Source organism: Rhineura floridana, chromosome 11 (assembly GCF_030035675.1).
Source record: "Rhineura floridana isolate rRhiFlo1 chromosome 11, rRhiFlo1.hap2, whole genome shotgun sequence".
In the NCBI taxonomy this organism is placed as follows: domain Eukaryota; kingdom Metazoa; phylum Chordata; class Lepidosauria; order Squamata; family Rhineuridae; genus Rhineura; species Rhineura floridana.
In genome coordinates, this window is record NC_084490.1 from 29232353 (window position 1) to 29247588 (window position 15236).

At 41.4% G+C, this 15236-nt stretch overlaps 1 protein-coding gene across 1 annotated transcript in view; it reads left to right on the top strand.

Moving 5' to 3' along the window:
• The first annotated feature begins 3562 nt into the window (after positions 1-3562).
• LOC133366804 (olfactory receptor 14C36-like) overlaps positions 3563-15236 on the top strand; it is a 36178-nt gene continuing 24504 nt past the window's right edge. The window contains exon 1 of the mRNA XM_061590304.1: positions 3563-3859. The gene's annotated coding sequence lies outside the window, so the exon portion shown is untranslated. The remainder of the gene's footprint in view (positions 3860-15236) is intronic.

Consider the following 15236-nt stretch of genomic DNA (forward strand, 5'->3'; position numbering starts at 1 on the left):
GCGTTGGAAGTCCATATCGTTGATATGAGTCCGGATAGAATGTTTAACTGTCTCTGGAGCGAGGCACATCAGATGTTCAATTGAGAGGCCAATACTTGCAAGGTAATTTGTAAACGTATGGGCCCATTTCGAGGTAAAAGAGTCTTCCCAGAGTAAAGGGAGATAGCCAGTAGATTTTTCATAAGACATTTTAAACCAGAAATTTAGGGCGGCCAACCACGCTTGAGACTCAAGTGAGACTAGGCCAGATTCTAACCTAAGGACCGCCGCAGGAACGCACCTGGGAACGCCAAAAATTTGTCTGAGAAACAAGGAGAGAACTGCCTCCGCAGAAGAGTTGAAGGCGCCAATCCATAAAGGTACCCCGTAGAGAAGTTGAGAAATAGTTTTGGATCTAAAAACCTTTAGGGCTGCCGGAATGTATTGTCCTCCTTTAGTGAAGAAGAACCTTCGAATACCACTGGCTGAGTTGCGAGCAGTAGAAATAGCCCCTCGGATATGGGGATTCCAGGACAGAGAGGAATGAAAAAGTATACCAAGGTATTTGAAATGAGAAACCTGTTCTATTTTATGGGTATTAATTGTCCATGCGTGAGCAGGAGAGTGCTTGGCAAAAGCTAAGATCTTAGTTTTGGAAAAGTTTATAGATAGTTTGTTATCATGACAGAAACTCATAAAAGCTTTAGTTAGGCGTTTGAGTCCTACTTTAGAAACAGAAAGGAGAACAGCGTCATCTGCATACAATAACAAGGGACAATGCAGGTTTGCTAACTTAGGGGGGTGGAAGTCCGGGGATTGACAATAAAGGGACAGATCATTCATGAAAAAATTAAATAAAAGTGGGGCTAGTATGCAGCCTTGTCTAACTCCTTTTGTTGTAGTAATGGGGTTTGTGAGATGACCTTCACGACTACATCTAACACGAAAGGATGTGTGGTGGTGCAGACGGCTAATTAAGAAGAGGAGTCTCTTGTCGATCGTAGATTTTGCGAGTTTCGCCCATAGTATCTCCCTAGGGATGGAATCAAAAGCCGATTTCAAGTCGACAAAGGCAACAAACAGGCCGTTACCCCAGCGGTTCTTGTATTTTTCAGCTAAGTGATTTAAAATCACACAGTGTTCTATCCCAGACCTACCTTTCCGGAAAGCTGCCTGCTCCCTCCCAAGGATATTATCCTCCTCCAACCAAGATGAGAGTCTCTCTTTTAAGTAGCAGGCATATAGTTTGCCAATAATGGAAAGGAGGCTAATTGGGCGGTAATTTGCTGGGTCCTCTTTGTTCCCTTTTTTAAATATAGGGATAACTATGGATTCAAGCCAAGACTCAGGGAAGCATCCGGAATTATTGATCAGAGTAAAGAAATTTGCTAGAAGAGGGGCCCACCAAGCTTGGTGCGCCTTCAACATTTCAGAAAGTATGTTATCAGGTCCAGGAGCTTTGCCGGATTTCAAGCTAGCAATCAAATCAATAATTTCTTTTTGGGTTACAGATGGCCAAGTGGGAAGATTTGTTAAATTATCAATAAGGGAAACAGCATTTACAGTCTCGTTGTTTGCAGAAAAATATTTCTCCCAGAGGTATGGGGAAATGTGGCAAGGGGCCGGATTTAGTGGGCTCATAGAACCAGAAATCAGCTCCCAAAAACACTTCGAATTATTTGATCTGGAGGCTTGAATTAGGGCTTCCCAATCTTCATGCATCACCTGCCTTTTTTTGATGACTATCATATGCTTGTAGTATTTTTTGATAATAAAATACTCAGGGGGCAGGGTGGTTAAATTTTGGTGTCGATATTGAAGGTATAGCCGTCTCAGCTGTTTCTTAGCATCAAGACAGTCCTTATCAAACCATCTGGGAAAACCAGTGGTAGGAGGAGCCCTGAAGGAAGAAGATGGTGGGATAATAGAGGCTTTAAGTTTGGTAATTAAGGAGTTATACGCTATTGACGCTAAATATGAATCAGAAGCATGCATGATCTCCCTCTGTAAGGACAGGGCAGAGGGGGAAGTGAGAAATAAGGCCACATTAGAGGCTACTGTGGGAGTCCAAAATGTCCTTTTATGGGTAGGGTGGATTAGATTTGCCATTGGTTTATGGGTAAGGAGCAAGTGACCGCGTTCTGGTAGATAAAAGGAAAAGGTGAGGGGAAGGTGATCACTATCCTGTCTGGAGCCGACAGAAAAGTCCGAAATAAACCTGAACAGGGAATGCGAGATCAAGGCGTAATCGATGACACTGCACCTGAGGCCAGAAATGTAGGTAAATTCCGCACATGAATCTATCTGCTTATGACCGTTCAACATTATTAGGCTGTGTCTAGCAAGGAATCGGTATAAACATATTCCACCATAATTTATCTTGGGGTCCTTGGAAGTCCTAGCATAGCCTGGGAGGTATGGGGCGGTGTCCTCGCCCCCCCAGAGGTTTGAAGCAAATAGCGCATCATTGTGGGGGCCAGACCTGGCGTTGAAATCACCCATAACAATGAGAGGAGCTTTGGGGAATTTAGCCTCGAGTGATATTAGATAATTGGTAAGAACGTCCCAGTCACAGTCAATTTGTGCCCGAGAGGCATGAGGGGGAATATAAACATTTACTAACAGAAGAGAAAATGTGCTAAAAGATAATAAAACAGCCTGTGCAATGTTTTTACAAGGGGTTAAACTTACAGAGCGAGCTGTTACAGAAGTAGAAATGAGTATGGCTAGGCCTCCTTTGGGTCTGCCTTTGGAACTGGGTTGGGAATATGTCGCTGGTAAACATGAACAAGAGAAACCATCCACTATTAATTTAAGGGTACACCACGTCTCCTGTAAGAAAATTAAGTCAAATTTGTTCAGAAAAGTAATAAAGTCAGGAATTTTTTGTTTGGCATTCCACCCTGCAATGTTCCAGGAGAGAAGGTGGAATGTAAACTTAGGTGAGAGAACAGAAACCTGGCATGCATTAATAATTGGATTCGTAGGATTAGAAATTTCCTTTGCTGTATAAGATTTGCAGGGTGAGTGCTGTGATGTCCTGAAATGAGGGTTTACCATTTTTTCAGGAGATTCACAGGATAGAATCGGGTTTTTAGAATTTAATAAGGGTTGTCAAGTCAGTTCAGGAACCTCATGTACTATCACATCACATATTGTGCTAGGTCTACAAACATTTGAGTAACAATGTGGCAGTACCTTTAAGGGAACTTTCAGAGGAGAAACTTGAATGCTGGAAGGTGAGTTCAGTTCATAGTCCTCCAAGTATCTGGAACATGTCCTTTTTGCCCTTAGATTGTTTAACAGATTCTGCATTTTGTTTATGACCTCACTTTGTTCATTCTCAGTGAATGTATGGAAACTATTTAATAGTTCCTCCTCTCCCTCACAAGCAAAGTCAAATGCAAGATCTTGATTTTCCTTACTGTTTACCAGAGAAGGAGGTGACTGTAACGGAACGAAAATGGGAGCTGGTGGTGGGGAGGAGCTTACTTCATCCAAAATAATAAGATCTGAGTTTATGGAGTTAAGTGTTTCAAAGTTTAATGTTTCTTGTGCTGGGGGAGTCAAAGGGGATAAATTCTTTTCCAGCATAGTTGGTCCTAATGATAGAGAAGAGCAGTTCATGTTTAATGTGCTTTTAAGAGGAAGCTGTTCCAGGAATGGATCCAAGTTTCCAGAGTTTGATATATTTTTACTGCTGTTCGAGGAAAACTTCCTCCTCTCATGTGAAGAGATAAGGTTTGTTGTTGGAGTTCTCTTTGTGAACAAGGAAATTGGACTGGCCAGGTTTGTGAAATGTCTCTGAACGGATATTCCATGGTAGCTGAGAAGGGATTTATTTGCAATTATCCGTGCTGTTGTCTCAGCCGATTTAAAGGTAAGTAAAGCAGACGTTTTTGTTGAGGGGTTGTAAAGGAATTCCACATACGAGATATCGTCAGGCCGTAAATCCATTACACCTAACGACTGAAGGGCGTAACACACTCTTTGCTTCCTGATGTTTACTTTTTCTTTGATGTTAAGAAGAGGAAGATTCAGCAGTGCAAGTTTGTTTGAATTATATTTGAGAAGCCAATTCCCATTTGTATTCTCTCGTCGTGAAATCTTGTTATTGGTAGAGCATATTCCGCTATAGGACCTCGGGTTGGGGTGAGTAAGTAGCTCTGGAAGATTTGGACTTTTTTTGCTTTCTGGTAAGGCTTTGCAATAAGATCTAGGGGGTGTTCTCGCTGTAGATGAAGCAGATAAATTCTTTGTTTGCGAAGCTGTTTGCTGTTGAGCTTTAAGTACTTTAAAAAGTTTCTGAAAGTTCATCTTCTTACTCCTTGGCGGTTTGTAATTTTTTATGTTTTTGGATTTTTTCTCCTTAGGTGCAATACGAGGTTTCTTTCTGTTTGCACACTTCAGTGTTGTTGTTGTTTTGTGGGGGGGAAGAGTGTAGTTTAGGCTCAAATATAGTTTGGATAGTACTTCCATAAATGATTTTAGAAGGTTGTTTGTTTCTTCCAAAAAAGCTTTGATGTTTTCAGTCTCTTTTGCCACAATGGCTAATTGTAACTGCAGACATTTTTGGCCAGTTAGAAGTAGTTTTTGGCCAATTTGTGCCAGTTCCGTGGTTTCAGTAACTTCTGTAGAGCAGGCAGCAGATGGCTGTGATTGAGTAAAAATGGGAGTCTGGCTGTCGATGTCTGTAGCATGCACAGTAGACAGAATGTCTAAGGGGGAATGTAAGTCAGTGTCCTTGTACAGAGAGGAAGATGGCGTCTCCTTGCTTTCGGGTACCTGCAGCAGAGAGTTGATCAGACTAGGTGTATGCGTCTGCCCAAAAAGGGGATCTGTGGATGTTCCATACACCAGGCTTTGTATAATTTCTGGGTCATCCCTTGCCTGGAATTCCTCACTCAAGCAGGAACAGAATTGTTCTGTTTCGATTTGGGAAGGGGTTTTCTCAATAGATCGTGACGCATTTCTCTTTGTCTTATCTGCTTTGGTTGGTAAAAAGAAGTTTGTAATTTTAAGCTGTTGATCCCCATTCCCAGATTCTTCCAAAACCTGTTCTGATTTATGGTCATGTTCATAACATCTTTTCCTTGTTTGAACCATTTTAAAAACTATAAGGTTTGCCTTTTAAACTCTAAGATGAACGGAGGTAAAATTATAAATTGTCGACTCCAAGGCTAAGTAGTTTTATCTTAGGAATCCTTAGATTTTGTTATGGTAAATTATATTCCTTGAGTTAGTAATGCGAAGCAGAGTTGTGACTCACCGGCTGATAAAGAGTCTGTTTTCTTGCTGATAAAATGGTTCCATAGCCTTCAAAAAATAGGTGTTGTTGATGCTGTTAGGTTCCAGAATAAAAATTTCCAAAGAATATCTCTAAAGATAGCAAAAAAAGAGGCGAGGTGGGTATGAGCTCCAGAGCTCGCTAGTGGACCTGCCTGCCAGCAGCCATCTTCCACCGCACTCGGCAACCTTTCAAGTACTTGAAGAGTGCCATCATATTTCCCCACAGTCTTCTCTTCTCCACGCTAAACATGCCCAGTTCTTTCAGTCTCTCCTCATAGGACTTTGTTTCCAGTCCCCTGACCATCTTTGCTGCCCTCCTCTGAACCTGTTCCAGTTTGTCTGCATCCTTCTTGACTTGTGGAGACCAGAACTGGACGCAGTACTCAAAATGAGGCCTAGCCAGTGCTGAATAGAGGGGAACTAATACTTCACATGATTTGGAAACTATACTTCTCTTAATGCAGCCTAATGCATTTGCCTTTTTTACAGCCACATCACACATGGCTCATATTCAGCTTGCGATCAACAGCAATTCCAAGATCCTTCTCACATGTCGTATTGCTGAGCCAAGTATCCCCCATCTTAGAACTGTGCATTTGGTTTCTTTTTCTTAGGTGCACAACTTTACATTTATCCCTGTTGAATTTCATTCTGCTGTTTTCAGCCCAATGCTCCAGCCTATCAAGATCCCTTTGAATTTTGTTTCTGTCTTCCACAGTATTAGCTGTGCCTCCCAATTTTGTATCATCTGCAAATTTGATAAGCATGCTCTGTACCTCCTCATTCAAGTTGTTAATAAAAATGTTGAAGAGCACTGGGTCCAGGACTGAGCCCTGTGGTACCCCACTCGTGACTTCCTCCCAGTTTGAGAAGGAACCATTGATAAGCAATCTTTGAGTACAGTTCTGGAGCCAACTGTGGATCCACCTGATAGTTCCATCCAGCCCACATTAAGCTAGCTTGCTAATCAGATTATCATGGGGCAGTTTGTCATAAACTTTGCTGAAGTCGAGATATATTACATCCACAGCATTCCCACAGTCTACAAGGGAGGTTACCCGATCAAAGAATGAGATGATTAGTTTGGCAGGATTTGTTCTTCATAAATCCATGTTGGCTTCTAATAATCACTACATTGTTTTCAAGGTGCTTACTGAATGACTGCTTTATAATCTCCTCCAGAATTTTTCCAGGGATTGATGTCAGGGTGACTGGTCTGTAGTTCCCTGGTTCCTCCTTTTTGCCCTTTTTGAAGATAGGGACAACATTAGCTGTCCTCCAGTCATCCGGCACTTCACCAGTCCTCCACTATTTTGCAAAGATACTAGACAGCAGTTCTAAGAGTTCTTCAGCCAGTTCCTTCAATACTCTAGGATGCAGTTTATTGGGCCCTGCTGATTTGAACTCGTTCAAAGTGATTAGGTATTCCTTGACCATTTGTCTATCAATTTCAAACTCCAATCCGGCCCCTTCCACTTCATGTTTCCCGGGAGGGTCATAGACCCTTTTCTGGGAGAAGACTGAGCCAAAGTAGGAATTGAACACTTCTGTCTTTTCTTTGTCATCTGTTATCATTTGCCATCCTGAGTAGCTGTGCCACCATTCCTTTTCTCTGTCTTGTACTGTGGATATACCTGAAGAAAGCTTTTTTGTTGCTTTTAGCATCTCTCGCTAACGTCAGCTCATTCTCAGCTTTAGCCTTCCTAATGCCATCCCTGCAATTCTGTGATACCTGCCTGTACTCTTCTTTTGTGACCCAGCCTTCTTTCCACTTCCTGTATGTGTCCTTTTTTGTTTTCAGGTCATCTCTAAGCTTTTTGTGAAGCCACATTGGCTTCTTCTGCTATTGGAATTGATTGCCATTGCACTTCTAAAATTTCCATTTTTAGAAGTTCCCACCCATTCTGGACTCCTTTTCTCATTAGGGTGACTTACCATGAAACCATACTTACAATTGTTCTGAGTTAATTGAAATCAGCTTTCCTGAAGTCCATGGTGGACGTACGGCTGCTCTCAGCTTTTGCTTCTGTTAAAATCAAGAATTCAAGTATGGTGTGGTCACTTTCCCCCAGAGTTCCCGTAACTGCCACTTCATCCACCAAATCATCGCTATTGGTTAGAACCAAGTCCATGATTGCTGATCCTCTGGTTGCTTCCTCCACTTTCTGTAGGAGAAAGTTATCTCCAACACAAGTCAGACATTTTTTGGAGGGGCCATGTTTGGCAGAATTTGTCTCCCAGCAGATATCGGGATAATTGAAGTCCCCCATTACTACTATATCATGCCTCCTTGAAACATTGGCAATTTCCTCTTCAAAAGTTACATTCTCGTCTTCTCCTTGATTGGGTGGTTGGTAGTAGACTCCAAGTACCACATTCCTTTTATTACTTGCCCCATTAATCTTAATCCAGATGCTCTCGGTGGAGCTACCAAGCTCAACTTCCTGTATTTCTGTGCAGAGTTATATATTTTTAACATATAGCATGACTCCACCTCCCTTTTTATTCCTTCTGTTCTTTTTGAACAAGTTATATCCTTCAATTGCTGTATTCCAGTCATGGGAGTCATCCCACCAAGTTTCAGTTATACCTATCAAGTTGTAAATATCCTCCTGTATTAAGAGTTCAAGTTCATCCTGCTTGTTTCCCACGCTCCGCGCATTAGTATACAGACATCAAAACCATGTGATTTATGGCTTGGCTTCCTTACTACATTTTTTGAGGACTGTTACTGGGGCCTATTAGAGCAGATCTCTCTGTTCCCGTTACTGTGCACAAGCCTTGATCAGATGTTACCACCAGGTTTTCTTCTCCCTCCCTCTTGATTCAGTTTAAAGCCCTCCTGATGAACTTCTTCATGCTGTGGCCAAACACATTCTTCCCAGTCCTTGTGAGATGCAACCCATCACTTGCCAGCAGTCCATCTTCCAGGAAGCAAAGCCCGTGGTCCCAGAATCCAAATCTTCCACATCAGCATCACCTTCGTAGCCATTCATTCACACAGAGTATTTTTCTTTCCCTTTCTACTCCTCTTCTAAGTACTGGAAGGATGGATGAAAAAAACTGGGCTCCAAAATCCTTGAGTTTCCTTCCCAGAGCTTCAAAGTCTGTTGTGATTTCTTCATAGCTCTGTCTGGCAGTATCATTTTTCCCCACATGGATGAGGAGAAAGGGATACCTCTTGGTGGGCTTGATGAGTGATGGCAACCATTCTGTCACATCTCTAATCCTTCCTCCTGGTTAACGGCATACCTGGTGAGTCCATGGATCTTCTTGGCATACTTGGGTTTCAATCCCATGCAGTAGGGAATCTCCCACTACTAGTACTCTTCTCTTCTTGTTGTAGGGCATGGTGTCATTGACCCTGCTTGATTGAGCTTCAGCCTCTTGCTCATTGCCACATGGGGTCTCCTGTAATTCTTCCACCACAGGCTGTCCTCCAGTCTCCTCCTCGAGTAGTTGAAAGCAGTTCCATAGTTCCACTGGTGAAAGGTGTCTTCTTTCTCTTCTGCTCCTAACTGTCACCCTTTCCCCCTGAGTTTCCTCCACTTTGTTGGTTTTTGTGATGTCCTTCCCTGGTTCTCCCTGTCAGGTTCCCACCTGCTTGTGGCTACTGTCACTAGGCACCACCAGGGACACCACCAATCAGGACCGTCCTTTATATGGATTCTCACTCTGCTCTAGCACAGATCTCACTAGATCCCACTGCTAGGCAGCACCACCAGTCACTTCCTGTAACCAATACTTCCAGAGACTTTGCCTAAGTCTCTCTATAGCTTGTTACTTTGTGACTGTGTGCCTATGCTGTTCCCAACCCCCTTGTATCTTTATATATAAAGCATACAACTCTGGGTTGCTCTGGATACTTGACTTGTTACAATATCTCCCTTCACCGCTGCCACCATTAGATACAGTTTCTGTTCAGCCTTGGTAATTACCTTGCCCTCCCTTCTGGCCTGTATATTCCCCCAGCCAAGGATCAGGCCTTTGGTAAACCAAATAAGTATTTATTTACTAACAGGAAATAACAAGATTACTTTAAAAATGTTTCACAAGCGTATGGTTTCATATATGGTCACTCTTTATGTTTCTGTTCATTTATATACTCTTTAAATATCAGCCAAATACAATCCAAACTTCCCTCAGAACTCTGCCAACCAACCCTCACCAAACGACCTCACTCCAACTAACTCAACAACTTCTTCTCTCTCATCACTCACAAACCTCCAATTATACCTTCAGCCAGCCAGCCACTCAACCAATTATCATGGGAACATGAGAGTCCCACTGGTATGCGGTGCTCCATACAAGACAAATTAGTAATTCTAATTTTATTTTATTCAGGGACCTCCCCCTTGACCTCCCCTGTCAAACTCCTTTGGCAAACTCCTGTTTGCTTTCCCTGTTGGCTTGCTCTGTCTGCTTGCTCTCTGAAAGCTGGCTTGCTTGTATCTCCTCTCCTGTGGACCAGCTAAGACAGCTCCCTCTGCTCTGCTCTGCTCAGTCAGGAGTCAGGAAACAGAATATTTTATGTAGGAAATGAGAAATTAAAAAGAAATGGGTTGCTTTAATAGTGAGATGTGACGTAGCAAAAGCAATTAGGAGCTATAATGCAAGGTCTGAGTGAGTGGTATCAATGAGATTAAATGGGAAACCTGTTAACATAACCATCATCCAAATCTATGCTCCAACGGCAAGCACAGAAGAGGAGGAACTGGAACGATTTTATGCAGAAGTACAGAAGGAAGTTGATAATCATGGGGGACTGGAATGCAAAAGTAGGGAACAGAGAAGAACTAGGAATTGTGGGGAAATGGGGCTTAGGAGATAGAAATGAAGCAGGAGAAAGACTTACTGAATTCTGTGAAGCCAATAATTTGTTTCTTGTGAACACATTTTTTGAGCAACCAAAAAGACGACTGTACACGTGGACATCACCAAATGGTAAATACAGGAATCAAACTGATTATATAATTGGTAGCAGAAGATGGAGAAGTTCCATACATTCTGCAAAAACAAGACCAGGAGCAGACTGTGGTACAGATCATCAACTAGCAATATCGAAAATCAGAGTAAAGCTAAAGAAGACCAACAAAGCAATCATAACACCAAAAGACAATTTAAATAACATCCCAGAAGAATATAAAGATCAAATAAGGAACAGATCTGAGGCTTTAAACTTAGTTGACAGAGAACCAGAAGAACTATGGAATGAAGTCAGAGGCATTATCAGGGAAGAATGCAAAAAGACAATGCCTCTAGTTAAAAAGATGGAAAGACTTCAATGCATGACTGAAGAAACTCTTAAAATGGTCAAAGAGAGAAGGAAAGAAAAAGCAAAAGGAGATAGAAACACTGTTAGAACCCTAAATGCAACAATACAGTGACTAGTACATAGGGACAAAGAAAACTATTACAATAGCTATTGCATAGAAATAGAAGAGGACAACAAAAAGGGTAGAATAAGAGCCCTATTCCAAAAGATTTGAGAAATTAAGGGGAAATTTAAACCAAGAGTAGGGATGTTGAATAATCAGCAGGGGAACACACTGACAGACCGAGATGAAATAAAAGGAAGATGGAAACAATAAACTGAAAAACTCTATAAAATAATGACAGATTCATTCACGGAGGAACCGTATGAGGAAGAAACAGAAATTTAGAATGTGAGGTGAAAGCTGCTCTTAAAATACTTGGAAGAAACAAATCACCAGGAACAGATGACATATCAATAGAGTTGCTACAAGCTGCTGAGACTGAATCTGTCCATATTTTCACAAAAATGCGTCAACAAATATGGAAAAGAAAATAATGGCCCACAGACTGGAAGCATTCAATATATATCCCAATTCCAAAGAAAGGGGATCCCAGGAAATGCAATAATTATCAAACTATTGCCTTAATATCTCATACAAGTAAAGTAATCCTCAAGATTCTACAACAAAGGCTGTTACCGTATATAGAGCGAGAAATGCCAGATATCCAAGCTGGATTCAGAAACGGAAGAGGCACCAGAGATCATATTGCAAACATACATTGGATAATGGAATGGAGCAAGGAATTTCAGAAGAAAATCACCCTGTACTTTATAGATCACAGCAAATCCTTTGACAGTGTAGATCATGAAAACCTATGGAATGCTTTAAAAGAAATGGGGGTGCCACAGCATCTGATTGTCCTGATGCGCAACCTGTACTCTGGACAAGAGGCTACTGTAAGGACAGAATATGGAGAGTCTGATTGGTATCCCATTGGAAAGGGTGTGAGACAGGGGTGTATTTTATCACCGTATTTGTTTAATCTATATGCAGAACATATCATATGGAAAGCGGAACTGGACCAAGATGAAGGAGGTGTGAAAATTGGTGGTAGAAATAATTTTTGAAATTATCATTTTTACTATCTGGCAGCAGTTTTCACCAACGCACAAGAAAGTGCAGGAGAGAAAATGAGCCCCAAAACCATTTGCTGGCAGTGTGAGGTCAGTTTCCCAGGATTGCCAATGAATAGGAGGGAAGAAAGGTAGGAAAGGAGGATGGCACTCAGAATGGCAACTTTCTTCTTTTTTGAAATTATATCCCTTTATTGTTTTTTTCCAGGATGCAGAAGGTGTCTCACCTTATTTTTCCTGCTCTCGGGATATGATGTTGATACTCACCATGGGGCATAAGAGGAGGGAAACCAAAATGCTAGAAAAATATGTGTTTATTTGTAATCCAAGCCCAATGCATTTCAGCCTTAGTATATTTAGGCCTTCATCAGGGGCTGTAGATAAAAAGGCAGGGACAAATTTACATCCATGAACATATGAAATAAAATCATACATATAAAATCTATCTGTAAACTAACTTTGCACTTACAATAAAGGCTGGCAAGAAGTACCTTCCAATAAGCAAACTGCTTTCACTGATGCTAACGCCTCAGAGAAGATTAATAAATCCAAAAAAATGACTTCCTCCAAGCTATGGTGGAAATCGAACTGGATGTTGGCATTCCTACTATTAACCCATTCAAAAAAATCTTGTAGACATTTAATTGACCCTCTCCAAATCAGGAACACGTCAAGAGATCTGGGGCACCCCTAGTGGACCACTTTATCAGTTGTCATCATTCCATTGCCGATTTTAAGTTTTGGGTTTTAGAAAAAGTAAATGGGCAGAATAATCAGGTCTTAATAAGGAGAGAGATGTTATGGATTCTGGATTTAAAAATGATGACCCCTAGTGGCCTCAATGAGGAGCTAGAATTTCTTCCTCTTTTATGAAATTCAGAAGATATCCAGGTTCCCTTACATGGTCTCTATCTTCAGCTGTCTGTGATCAAGTAACTCTTAAGTGGTGTTATGGTTTATATGTTCTTCGGTATATATATATGTACAGGCCTAATTAACTCTTCTCTGAGGCTTAAAAACAAATATATTAGTGAAAGTGAAATACAATAATTCATTATTTCAAGAGAAATTGCTTGCACAAATGTGCACATTAGTGAAACTGCATACAAAATCTGTTTATTATTATTATTATTATTATTCAACATCTATGTGAAACCGCTGGGAGCAATCATCAGGAGTTTTGGGTTGCAGTGCCATCAGTACGCAGATGACACTCAGCTCTATCTCTCCTTTAAGTCCTCACCGGAGTTGGCTGTGAATACCATGTCCAAGTGCCTAGAATCTGTAAGTGGATGGATGGGAGAGAATAGGCTGAAGCTGAACCCCGACAAGACTGAGGTATTACTTGTGGGAGATAAAAGGAAGTTAGGAATTACTGACCTGATGCTTGATGGGGTAAGTTTACCCCTGAAGGACCAGGTCCGCAGTCTTGGGGTCATACTTGACTCCCAGCTGTCCATGGAGGCTCAGATTACAGCAGTGAGCCAGGCAGCTTGGTATCAATTACATCTGATACGGAGACTGCATCCCTATCTTCCTGTTCACCTGCTCCCTCAGGTGATACATGCCCTGGTCTCCTCTCGCTTAGACTACTGCAATGCGCTCTACGTGGGGTTACCCTTGAAAATGATCCGGAAATTACAGCTGGTACAGAACGCGGTGGCACGCTTGATTACGCATAGCCGTCGCTGGGATCATATCACCCCAGTGTTATTAGATCTTCACTGGCTACCAGTTGTCTACCGGGCCCAATTCAGGTGTTGGTGCTGACCTTTAAAACCCTATACGGTTTCGGCCCAGTATATCTGAAGGAATGCCTCCAGAATCACTGATTATGCCGCCTGACGAGATCAGCCTCGCAAGACCTTCTCTTGGTCCCACCGGTGAGAACAGCTAGGCTGGTACGGACCAGAGAGAGGGCATTCTCTGTTGTGGCCCCCACCCTCTGGAACTCTCTCCCTTTCGATCTCAGACATGCTCCCTCCCTGTCCAGCTATCGCCGAGCCTTGAAGACCTGGCTGTTCAGGCAGGCCTACAAGATTGGGACAGATTAATTTATGTTCTGAAGTAATGAATGGTTTTTTAGCTTAAAATTTGATTATGTTGATCTATATGTATTGTTTTTATTCTTGTTGTTCGTTGCCTAGAGTGTCCCTAACCCGGACAGATAGGCGGCTGAAAAATAAAATTTATTATTTATTATTATTATTATTTATTAGGAGAAATTTGCATTAAAATGATGAAAATTTTTCATGATTCGCAAATTGCTGTATAAATATGGAGAACGGAATGGGAAAAATAAGCAACAAAATTGACAGATCCTCCCTCCCTCCCTGAATATCCAAGCACAATGAATGCATAGAGTTTGTTGCCATGAGGATGACCATGAATTTAGAAGGAATTAAAAGGGGATTAGACAAGTTCATGAAGGAAAGGTCTACCAATAGTAATGATAGCTTTATGGAATCTGCAAGTTAGATACCTCCAAGTACTAGTTGCAACAGAAGAAGAAGGTTATTGTTTTCAAATATTTCTTATGGGTTTCCCAGAGGCATCTGGTTGGCCATTATGGAAAACAAGATACTGGACTAGATGGACCTTTGTTCTGATCCACAAGGGATCTTCTTTTGTTCTTATATTTTGCTGAAAGAAGAGGTATATTTGTCACATCTTTAGATGAACATTGGTGACTACTAACCCTTTAGTAATTATATTGGGAGCTTGTTCTCAGCAGGCTTTAGAGCATTTGCTCAGTTGAACATTAACTTTCTTTTGCAATTGCATGGAAGAGAGGATCTTTAAGTTAGAAGTATCACAGCAAGCTAAGTGGGAGCCTCTTTCTGGTGGCACTGTCCCACATGACCAGAGTTTGGAAAAGTTACTTTTTTGAACTACAACTCCCATCAGCCCGATAAACATGTGAGTACATTGCAATTATAAGCGCATGGGCAATGTGCTGAGAGAAAAAGAAAGACATCTAGATGAACCAAGTAAATAGAAGCCATTTTGCTTGTAAAGGATTTGGAGCAGAACTGCAAATATCAACTTGATGAAATATATTGGAAAATAGAGTAAGGATTTTATCTCTGTATCATCAGATCTTGTTGGAAACGATTTTCCCCAACTCCCTATTTCTCCTTGCTTGGCACCTTTATCATTCATTCAATTTCATATAATTCTATTTTTTCTTTTTCCCACCATTTAAAAATATATTTTTTGCTCTTACTTGTTTATTACCTTCTTTTTCTAACAGATTATCCATTCACGTGTGAGTTCTGGTTCCTCAGTCCTACTATTTCCAACATCACTCTGATGTTGCAACTATAAGCGCATGTGCAATGTGTTGGATCCTGCCTAATGTTTCTGATGCTTCATGGGTCTACAATTGCTCCCATAATGATGAAGGGGAATTTTCTATCCTTGTCAATGATGCTGAAGAACTGCTGTTGCATCAGCCTCTGCAGCAATTTTACTGTTGCATTCATTCCCTCATGTAAATGTCTCCCTATTCCATGCGGGAATGATTAACAACAGATGAGGAAGCTCTGGGTCTCCCTCAGCATGCAGCATGACAAAA